The sequence below is a fragment of the Medicago sativa genome, chromosome 6 (genome assembly GCF_051527215.1).
Source record: "Medicago sativa cultivar Bolivia chromosome 6, Bolivia_mono, whole genome shotgun sequence".
NCBI classification, from domain to species: Eukaryota; Viridiplantae; Streptophyta; class Magnoliopsida; order Fabales; family Fabaceae; genus Medicago; species Medicago sativa.
The window spans coordinates 91,757,111-91,769,384 of record NC_140754.1 but is presented as its reverse complement, the minus strand read 5'-3'; the positions used below and the strand labels follow the sequence as shown (position 1 = coordinate 91,769,384).

The 12,274-nt window shown below is 33.4% G+C and overlaps 1 long non-coding RNA gene across 1 annotated transcript; it reads left to right on the top strand.

Annotated features, from left to right (window-relative positions):
- The first annotated feature begins 948 nt into the window (after nt 1-948).
- Nucleotides 949-6,444, top strand: LOC146918210 (uncharacterized). Its single transcript, XR_015016058.1, has 2 exons — nt 949-1,417; nt 6,233-6,444. It is a non-coding gene; the product is annotated as an uncharacterized LOC146918210 (long non-coding RNA).
- Nucleotides 6,445-12,274: the final 5,830 nt, after the last annotated feature.

Here is a 12,274-nt window from a genome sequence, read left to right as displayed (position 1 = left end):
ATTATGACCGTGGAAATCGTTGTGGCCGAAGTGGTCGAGGAAGAGGACGTTTTGGTAATGTTCAATGTGAGGTGTGGTTTAAGTTTGGGCACCTTGCATCATATTGTCACCATAGGTTCAATCAACAATTTCAATCTGCTATACCTCATGATTTTCAAGCCTCTGCTGGATTGCAAAAAAATTTCAATCCTTATCAGCCTATTGGAGGCTCTCAGTTTATTGCACCTTAAAATTTCCCTTCTCAGTGGCCTCGACCACATTATGGTGTTCGTGCTCATGCTTAACCTGCTTATGCTCCACAGCCTGCATTGCTTCCCACACCTCCTCTGAATGATATGCTTACCAACTCTCATACTGCTCCTGCTTCCCACACTGCATGGTATCCGGACCAAGGTTGTTAAAATCGCGATCTAACACCCAAGGTTGTACGATCTTGCGATTCCGATGGCCACCACCGATCTGGAGCGGGTTGAATAAAGAGGATGTCTAAATCATTGGTACTGCAAATGATGTAAAGTGAATCTCTATTAGAAGGAAAGTGAGCTAGGTCTCACTATATAGTATATAACGCAATTAAAGATATTTTTTTTAAAGACATTTAAAGACATCTTAGCAAAGTAATAACTATAATTTAGATAAAAGAAAGAGTGACATAACAAATTATTAATTTCATTAAAAATTTAATTTGTTTGATAAAAAATTGCATAGCTTACAATAGCATAAAATCTTTTAACTTTTTAGTATAATATTTTATCAATTATAATTTTTAAATACCATATTAAAAATGATATATATATATATATATATATATATATATATATATATATATCTGTGTGTGTGCGCGCACACATGTGTAACCATTTGTTGAGTGACATGACATCATATATATGTAAAGCATATATAGATTCTGTTTTAAATGCTTACTATAGTAATTTTAGTGGGTAGTAGTATGACATATATGTCATTATCTATTTTATAGATTCTGTTTTAAATTCTTACTATGTAATATCCCACTTACCAGTTTTATGATGTTTTATCTGGTAACTCAGGTTATGTGCGTTTTAGATGAAGGATATTTTAGTAACTTGCCCACAATGGGTATTTATATGTTTTAGGTCCCAAAATCTTTCATTTACACATGCTCTTTCTCTCTCTAGGTTAAATTTTTGGAATTTTGCTCTCCCTTCTCTCTAGAAATCGCCACTCACTCCCTCCCTTTCTTCACTAATCCTTTCAAACTTCTTCCCTTCATGATTCATGCTATTTGATGGCTCTATTTTGCTCCTAGAAGAGATTTATAGCAAGGCATAAGCTTAGTTTCCATTCCTTTTTCTTCAAGATAATATTAGAAGCTAAGGTTTGGTTTGCAAGTGGGAACTCAAGGCTTGAAGTTGTGCTAGATTTCAGAAATTCTTAGGTGAGTTCCTTAGTTAGTTTCCATCCTTGAGATTATGTGAATTGTTATGTGAGAAAACATGAAATTCTAGGTTTTACTAACTAGGAGATTAATGCCCTTTTTATGCCATGCTTGCTAAATCATGTTAATACTTGCCATACTAATGATTTTCAGTGTTTTTATGACTCCTAGAGGTAAGATATATGCATTAGGGAACTTGGATTTGAGGATTTTGAGCTAAAAACACTATTTTTACAGGTCCTGGACTGTCATAACTCGCCATGGCGAGCTAAGACTAGCCAAAGTGAGAAAACTCCAGAGACCACTGGGCTAACTCACTATGAACTCGCTTAGAGGGAGTTTGACAACATAACATGTGTTATCGACTCGTTCTGTAGGTCAATAGTGGCCTTTTGAGGCCCAATTTTTGCAGTATTTTCTGAAACATGAACTCCTCGATACCAAGGACCTATATTCTATTTATTGAAGCTTTCTTGAAAAGAAAAGTAATGAGGAAACATTAACATTATTAAGCAAAGTATGGCACATGAGAGTATAATTATGTAAATGTCATGTTGGGTTAGACCTAATTCTTACGCAAGGGGTACCTTATAGATCCTCAACTTAGATAGTTGAGAATAGTCATGCCATTTTGTCATCCTAAGCATATTAGGTTTATGTAGGAACAAGAATAATTATGTGGTTATTTACCGCAATACGGGTAGGCTACGGGCTCGTGGTAACTAATCAATAATTAAGTTGAGGTTATAATGCCTCCTATGCAAGATAAGCTTATGTAAAATATGATAAGTCGTGTCTTTTGTTATCCACGCTAGGGGGATACAAGAGGTTCACATTAGGGGGACGAGATACACTCTGCAAGTTAGGCCCACATGACGATAAGAGGAGTCCCGTGATTAGCCTTTCATAGGAATTTTCACGTTCATGACATGGGGATGTTTTCGAGGTTACTCCACCCGTATTCATTCCTTGAAACGAACGCAGATAATCTATGTTTGTTACACGCTAACTCTCTAACTCAATATGAACAATTTATGGATCATGACATGCTATCATTATGCTTATGCTATGAATATGACATGCTGATGCCTCAGGTACAAGTTTATGTAGAAAGTTCAGATAATGATCTTAGTATCATATGATCGTTCAGGCATGTAGAGCATACACACATGTATAATCAACCTTAATGGGTTGTGTGTGTTATACCCTAATTTTGGACCTAAAAATACTTGTTCAATTCTTCTTTTCTTGCATTATAAATCATTTGATATGTCTCTGATCAATTGCATCTTTCTCTGCATTTTATTTCAATGTTATTTGCAAAAGTCACATAAAAGGGTATTTTAGTCATTTCCTGCATTCAACTCATTTTAATCTTTGAAAATTGTTTGAGTCTTTTAAATTGGTTCGTATAGGTTCTTGTTTCAATCTCATGTCAAAATTCATTTCAAAAAAATATCAGTTGGGTCATTTTTTAGTCAGTTTAGCCCCTAGGGGCATTTTAGTCATTTCCTATGTTAAAATCTCTTTCAGTCTTTAAAAATTTGTTTGAGTCCTTTCAAATAGTTTGAATAAGTCTTCATTTCAATTCTATGTCAAAATCCATTTTAAAAATTGCATTTGAAGTCATTTTGAGTCAGTTTTGCCCCTAGGGGCATTTTAGTCTTTTCATGTGTTAAAGCCCTGTTTAAATTCTAAAAAATTGTCTCTGAGTCTTGTATAAGTTCTTGCTTTAATTTCCTGTTAAAAATCCATTTTAAAATTTCATCTGAGTCATTTTTAGTCGTTTTAAGCCCCTAGGGGCATTTTGGTCATTTCACATAACATTTCTGATTCGTTTTAGTCTGCTTTGTCGTTTTTAATCGTCTCGCTTTACGTTAATTTTCAATTTACTTTTTCAACTCAATTTTAGTTTTAATTTTCATTTCGGTCCTCGTACTTTTGTTATTTGCATTTTAATCCCTTTTTAAGTCAAAGTCAAGGTTTGTTACAAATCAAGTGCCACATGTCCCACTCCCATTGGTCCAAGAATTCCCACATCACCTATAAATAGGTCAAAGTCATGGTCAAGGTTCACTAATCATTTTTTTTCACAAAAACTCCACAAAAAAATCACAAAATTCATATTTATTCTCTCTAAATTTTCCCTCGCTTCTAACAACCTTCCACCACCCTAACAAACTTCCAACCACCACCCAAACCACCCTAACTAACTTTTCCTCCACCATATTCATCACTACAACCTCCATAACCACCACATCTCCACCACCTTCAACCTTTAACCACCACAAAAAACTCCATAATCCACCATAACTAACCTCCATTTCACCACCTCCAACAATCATCCTCACCAAAACCGCAATTCTCCCAATTTCTTCGATCCCATTTGTTTCGCACTTTCATTCAATCAATTCCTCAAGCAATCTGAATCTTAATCAATCGACATTGCTCAATTCCGCTCCTAAATCATGGCGATTCAGTTGGTGAATCTCGAACACTAAGAGTCACGCGGCAAATCCACGATTTTGATCACGAGAAGCTCTTTGTAGAACGAATTGGGGATGATTTTCTGAACCAAGACTGAACTAAGACTGAACTGAAGATCAGAATCGCAGCAGCAAGAGAACTCAAACAAGAACGTGATGAATTCTGAATCCTCACCCGAAACGCCGTCGTACTGGTGCTACAGCTGCACACGCTTCATCAACCTATCAGATCACATCCTCATCGTTTGTCCTCACTGCGATAACGGTTTCGTCGAAGAGATCGCCGCCGGCGAGTCACCGCATCACCGTCTCAGTCCTTTCCCCACCAACAACGTCACCCTAATTTCACTTCACAAACCCTCATTTCTTCGAATCTTTGCCGCAAAACCCGTTTCTTCATTACTCTTCATTTTCTTCGTTTTCATTTTTCAACTGAGCATCAAGGATTGAACAAGTGAGGCACCATGTCGGATGATGAAAGAGAGGAACGTGATGTTGCTTCTCACAATTGAAAAGAATGAAGAAAGGAAAAGGAAATTTGCGATTGTGAATTGGGAAAGAATGAACAAAAGCTGAATGAAGCAACAAGGAAGAAGGAAGCTTCACGTTCCTGATTTTGGGCCTGGGCTTGGTTCTTATTCCTGGCTGTATTTTTGCTATTTGCACCTTGCTTCTTGCCAGGTATACCCCTATGTTGCTCAATTTTCATGTTAATGTCCTAATCTTTTTTCTATACGTTTCTAAGTACATTTTTGGTATTTTTGCAGTGTTTTTACAATTTTAAAATTGATAAAAAATAGTGTGGATTTTTCTTGCTTTAATTGTAAGATTTTATGTTAAAAACTTGTGGTTTTCTTGCCTAGTTTCAATTCCATTTCTTGATAGATGCTAGTAATTCATGATATGTGATGTTGTGAGGATTTTTGCTACTGTGAGTATGTCTTTTGTTGAATGTGTGTCTTGTGCCTAGTTGCTTGCTTTGCAAGATTCGTTTGTGAATAAATAATGTAAAATATGCTTAAATTCACTATTAAAATGCATGGTCTATCACATCCCTTTGATCCCCATTTTACAATCTGAGTTCATGTCTTCAAAATGTGTTAAAATGTGAGGATTATAAGTCATGTGAACCTTGCATTTTGTAATAGGATTTTAGCTCTATTTTGCATCATTTTTGCTATGTTTTTTGTGGTAATTTCTTTGCTTTTGTTATAGTAATTTTTACTTGATTTTACTTCTTGATATTGTCATGTGCTACTAACCCTTTTGTTTCTTGTTTCATGTATCCCATAAGCTCATCTCATTTCATATTCTAGTTTAACTTTCTTGCAATTTATATTTCATACCAAATTTAGAATGTAAACACTTAGGATTTCTTGTACTTTTACTTTTATGCAATTTAAATTTCTTGGCAAAGAGGCCATAGAATGTATCTAGGGTATGATGTAAAGGACAATGGACTCTAATGATGTACACCGACACAAGCACCGACACATGCACACACCTCACATTTAGATATAGCTAGAATATGCGTGTTTAGATGTATGTTTAGGATTGTATGTTTAGATGTATGTTTAGGCTTTAAACTTAGAAAAAACCAATTTTCCAAATAAATGTGAACAACTTCACTCAAATCTTTTCCAAACAAACCTTGGGATCCAATATCCCATTGTATTTTCTTTTCCATTTTCTTAATCAAATTTCAATGAAAATAATCAAACTTTGACTTCTTTTGCAATTCACTAATCCAACCTCACTATTTCCTAATCTCATGCCCTTGAGGCCTCTTTCTATTCTTCCAAAATCCATTTTCAAACTTAAAATCAACCAACAAAAACAAAAACATTCTTTGAGAGAGAACTACGGTGGATTTGATCCCTTAATCGGGTACGTAGGCAAGGAACAAAATTCCTTCAATTCAAATAAAATAAAAATCCAAAAAACATTCTTCTCCCTCCAATTCTTCATTTAGCAACTCTTAGGTGTAAATAACATTTTCTAGTAGCATTTAAAAATAAAGCACGCGCGTAGAAATTAAAGACGGTTCCTATAGGTTACTATAGTCGTTATGGGTGCCTAACACCTTCCCATAGCGAAAACAACTCCCGGACCTCGATTCTCAAGGGTTTTGCTTACTTTTTCCCTTCCCAAGAAAAAATAAGATATCACCGGTTTGAAAGGTTCAAACGTAATCAATGTTTGACACCCGAAAACCAAGATAAAACAGTGTGTAGACAAGTAGTAACCATAGGTTTCCCCAAGATTGCCTATAACTTTGGATTAGGTGGAAGACATTATGTCTCATCCCAATCCTTTTATGTTTATTCAGGTTAACAGGTGGCACGTAACAAAGGTAAAGAGAAGGCTATGGATTGACGGTGCAAATTGTTGGGTTTTAGTGCTTATGGAAGAAAGTTCAAATCATGAATGAGTAGTGTAATGTTGTTCCAATTAATCATCATTTGCTGTGAGTCATGTATATAATCAAATTAATTAATTAAGGTATTGTGTTAGTATTAAATAATGTCTAAGCATTAAATATTTCTCAATAAAGAAACAAGTGCTAACTAACCACAACAAATTCTTGTGCAAATTCTTCTAAATGAATTCCGTACCAAATAATTTTACATTGAATCGATACATTAGTACTACTCATGAGATTTAGTACCAAAAAGTTATCTAGAAGTAAACTCAAAAGTCACGGTGAGTTTTGTTGGAAACAAACTCAAAAGTCTAAGGTTGATGAAAAAGAAATTTGTATATCTAAGGTTGTGAGTATGTTGTTCAAGAGCCATGACATTTTAGACCAACACACACTTAATTAAAAAAAGTCAATAAAAGTTGATGTATTTAGCACAAATATAAACAAAAAATATTAACTTTTGTTGATCCAAATATTGTTTTATAAATAGAATCACAAGGAGTATTATAGCTAAGCCTGCTAAGTCAAGTAAAAATTGAAATAATCAAAATTTGAACTAGATTTTGAGACTCAACAACTTAAAAAACAAGAGAAGACATAGGTAGCCACACGACTTGGGCCTGTTAAATGCAAGTCCTAGAGAAATAAAAGAGATTAGTATTATTATTATTATTCAAATTTTCAGTGCAAATGGGAAAGTGCACCGAGGGTATGAGTATGTTGTCCAAAATTCTTGTTAACATATAGGTTTCAAATTTACAGTGTACAATTAATACAATATACTTAAAGAAAATGTAAACAAAAACACATATCCTATAAATATATTTTGTGTAGCAAAAACTCAGCACCTCAAAAACATATTCAACACTAACACAATTGCAAATATAAAGGTTCATGCACAATTTCACGCAAAAACAAAAAGACACAAGTAACACTTACACTTACTTGTATATATTGTCACAAGTATATACACATATGTGTGTGTGTTCTTCTATAAACCAACAAACTATTTTAACATTAAAAATGGTACATAAACATTGTTGAAGATGTGAATGAAACCAATTCCTCTATTGTTGCCAACTTGTAGTTCTCAAATTTAATCCTCCAAAATCCATTTCACTGAGACAACCAAACCCTAATCCAAATCAAAAACCTTTTGCAATAGCCAAGACTATTAACTAAGCTTCTAAGTATCAAGTACACAAGAAATATAAAATTATTTTTCCAAAAAGGATGAATAACCTACAAAATTTACAAGTCACATATTTGATGATGATAATAATGTTCATGACAATGGAGTGTTGGAAGCAACATATTTGGTATTTCCTTGACACAATAAGAAGCTAAAATAATCCATCCAAATTGACTCACGAAAGAAGCAACCCCGAGACCTTAAGTGGAATACACATCCAAATATAAATATGTTAATATCAGCTTTTTTTTACCATTGTTTCACCACTCAAGATAAAATTTGATTCATGTACCTTCCATGTGTAAATATTCACATGGACAATAAATGAAAATGTTTCAGTTACCTCAATCAGACCGGACATAACTACTAACACTATCAATTTTTTATAATACTAGTAGTTATGTCCGTTCTGATTAAGCCAATATAGACATTTTCATTTACGGCCCATGTGAATATTTACACATGGAAGGGTCCATGCATCAAATTTTATCCTTGAGTGGTGAACAAAGGGTAAAAGAAACTAATATTAACATATTTTAATATATTTAATGTGGAAATTAATTGAAGTATCAATATTATGGATAATTTATTTATTAGAACTTAGATTAGTAATAAATTTTCATCACCAAAAAAAAAATAGTAATAAATTTTAAATAAAATATTAAATGAATATTTACATTGATTTTTTTGACACAAAATATTTACAATGTTTAGTGACAGACAAACATGCAGGAATAAATATTAGTACTAGTTTTGAATGGAAAAGTAAACATAGTTTAACAAAGCTTCTTAACGCAAGTCGGTATTTTAATTGCACTCTTCTACCTAAAGTTAGAAACTAAACAAAGCCTCAAACTTTGAATGGAAAAGTACATATATATTAATTATATTTTAGAAATAGTTGAAATGGAATACTCTCCCTCTTCCCTTTAACTCCCAGGTTAAACAGTTGAAATGGAATCCTCATATGATCTTACACACTATGAAAAAACAAGTATTCAAAATTTGATACTCTCAAACTATAGTTAACAAAATACCTTCAGAACAACTAAAACATAGTTAGATTCGCAAAAAAGTTGAAAGCATGAATTCAAGGTTTACCGTCTCCTTTCACTCTCTACTTCACTTTGTTTTTCTTATAAAATGATTCAAAGTGAGTGTAGAAGTGTGGGTTTATAAAAAGGTTAAAAGTGAGCGGAGAGGAGTAAATAAGGTAGGTGTGTTTAGGGGTGTTCAAATCCAAACCGATCCAAAATAAAACCGCAAACCGATCCAAAAAAACCGAAAACCGCAAAAAACCGAATATTTTTGGATGTGTTTGGATGTTGTTTTGGAAAAACCGCTATGATCGGATCGGTTTTCGGATTGCCTTTTCAAAACCGAACCGAACCAAACCGAACCACAAAAGTAAATTTTTATACTTATTTATTATTTTATTAGTATTATATATTGCATTAATATATTGCTTATTGATTTTTAATCTTATATATTGCATTAATTTAATCTATATTATTACTACTTCATCTATTTCAAATATAATCAATCATTTTCATTGTGTAATGTTAACTTTTTTAATAAATATGTGTCATATTTTGTATCAAACCTATTATTTTATTGTGTATGAGTAATATTATTTTTTTGGTACAATGTATGAGTAATATTAATATTAATAAAAAAAATTACATGTTACACTTTGGATGTCCAAAAACCGATCCAAATTAAACCGCATATATTTGGATCGGATCGGTTCGGATTTTTTTAACATAATCATCCAAACCGAACCGAACCGCACATGATTTTTATTTTGGATCGGTTGATTTTTTACCTCAAAACCGATCCAAACCAGACCGCGAACACCCCTAGGTGTGTTAGTTGAAGAAAGTAAATGAACAAAATTAAATTGGAGAGAAGTAAATAAAGGTGGGTGTGTTAGTTGAACAAAGTAAATAGAACAAATTTAAAAATTATTACTCCTTTTGGTTTAAGCCTAAATTAAACTCTAGAGAAAAAAAAAATCTTCGAAAATGTAATTTAAGCCTAAATTAAACTCTAGAGAAAAAAAAAAATCTTCGAAAAAAAAAACTTTAGTGAATAAAATCATAAATCAGCCAAATTTAAAGAACAGAATGTAATTTAAGCCTAAATTAAACTCTCGAGAAAAAAATCTTCGGAAAAAAAAAACTTTAGTGAATAAAATAAAGTTAAAACTGGGGTGTCAATATGCTGGATATTTGATCAGCCTTCGTTAGATTCGCACTGCCCTCTTTTATAGGATGAATAAATTCCTTTTATCCTTTTTTGAAGGAAAATTCCTTTTATCCTTGTGAAGTACTGCTTTTGGTTTGAAATATAATAAATAAAACTAAATGAAAAATCAAATTAAGTTGATGTATCTTGGAGCAAAGATACACAGTAGTAACTATTGTGCTGGGTTATCAAAATTTATTATATTAAACCAAAGAGACGATACATTAGTTTAGAACATTCAAATTTCATGAGACTTTAAAAGTTAAAAGCAACGTTGTTTATTTAACAGAGTTGTTGTAATTAACGGTTTGAAAATATAAATGAAAGTTGTGTTGGATTATACTTTAACATTCAATGGTTCCTCTTGATTGATTGTATACTTTCTTAGATTCAAATTTAACCCAACATATCCTCTCGTATGACAATATAGAGGATTAGTTATGCATAATAATCTTACAGTGATAAACACGAAAAAAAAAAAAAAATTGACTTTGAAGCCTATTCCTCGTTCTCCTGCGCCAAAACTCTCTCCCTCTAAGTCATTTTCTTTATCTTAATTTTTGTGTTCCTCTTCTACAAAAAGCCTTTGTCTCTTATATCGTGGTTGGGGTCCAAAAAATAAGTTTAGATACCCTTCATGTAGATTCATAAATGTTTATTTTCGATATGCATGGCAAAATTAACCTTTCTTCATGATTAACTATATTTCAGCGGAGAAACCGCCTTAATTTTGCTGGGCGAAATTTCTGCTTGCCTAGCATATTTTTGCTTGGGCTCACCTAGTGGATGTTCGTTCAGGCTCACCTTGCGGATTTGACAACATTCTATAAAGTGACCATTATGTGACTTTCTGTCTTAACCCGCTTTTGGATCACTTTGGCTTGCCCAACAAAATATTTTGCCTCAAAAACCTACATAATACAAAGAGAAATAGGTAAAAGCAGCTTAATTGAACCAAAACTGTAAATATTAGGGATTGATAGTAAATTGGGATTTTCTTTTTACCTATTATACTTGCAAAACAAGTTTATAAGTGTCATGTAAATAAACAGGAAATTGACACTTATGAGGGGTTGGGGAAGATATATATATAGGAGAGGTGTTTCAGACTATGCCTAACACATGGACGAAACATGGCATGGATCTGTCATAAATCCACTAAATATTGGTCCATCCGCTAAATCTGAACTGTTCAAACCAAGTCCAATGCTAGCTTGTAATAATTTGCTCACATGTTTCCATTGATGAGAGTTGTCCAAATAAGAACTCAATGGCTTGAAACCCTAATGTCTCACTATAAAAACTAACTTATAACCTCTTCATAGATACAAACTTTTATACCCTAAATATCTCACATATTTGACACATTCTTTCTCGTTCATTGAAATGTTGCACAAACCCCACCTCCCATCGAACATGCACTTTATGAAATTGTAGAAATATAGTTGTAATAAGATTATTTAAATGTCTTCAGTTCCCAGCTTCTTTTTAGGGAGAGAAAGCCATTCTTCACCATTAGAAGCCGCTGGAACTTGGATTCAAGCATGTTGATTATCGTCCATCATCATTCTTCTATTCTTTGTTAGTTACTTTAACTATGGGTAACTAATTTCTTTGTGTGGGAGTAGATGTATGTAACTAAGATTTTAATATAGTGCTCTTTATCTGTCTCGTTGTCTATAATATATTATTCAATATAAGCTTTGATTTAGTTTTATGTTTAATGTGTTTGCCGACATGCACTCTGGAAATAATTATTTGCTTTAGCAAGTCTAGATCATAATGCATATATATAGGGTTAGGTTTATGTTTGTTGTGAAAGTGACTCAAAATTGGAGTTTGGAGGCCAAAAAATTGATGTTTGCTGAAAGTACAAATCGGGGCCCGAATGGCAAAATCGGGGCCCGATTTTGGCTGTCTTTGGGAGCAGTTTGGTACTGGAAAAATCGGCGCCCGAATGGTAAAAATCGGGGCCCGATTTTGCGTGCTGTTATTTTTCAGAAACGTATTTTTTGGGCCAGATTTGGTACAATTTTATGGGAGTTACTTTTACTATAAATATAGGCATTGTATCAGTGTAAACCTTGAGATAGAGGGGGCTGAAACAAGGGTTTAGAAAGGCAACAACAAATCTAGGGTTTGTATAGAGTTTGTCTCTTTGGAACAAACACTAGGGTTTGAGGGTTGATTCACCTTGGGAAACACTATTAGGATTGAGTCTCTTGGTTACGGGAAGAGGCTGGGATTTGGGTAGAATTAGGCGGGAGACTTATTCTTGTAATCCATCTCTTTTGTAACGTTACTCATCATATAGTGAAACGGAGGGCTGCTCTCTCCCCCAGACTAGGTCAATTTGGACCGAACTGGGTAAACAGATTCTTTGTATTCTCTCTTCCCTTTTTTTTCTCGCTGTTGTTTTCTACTTTTGGCTTGTGATTATAACTGTTCCATACACTTTGATTTTGGTTGCTTAATTATCCCTTGCTCCACACATCAAGTTGTTATTGGTG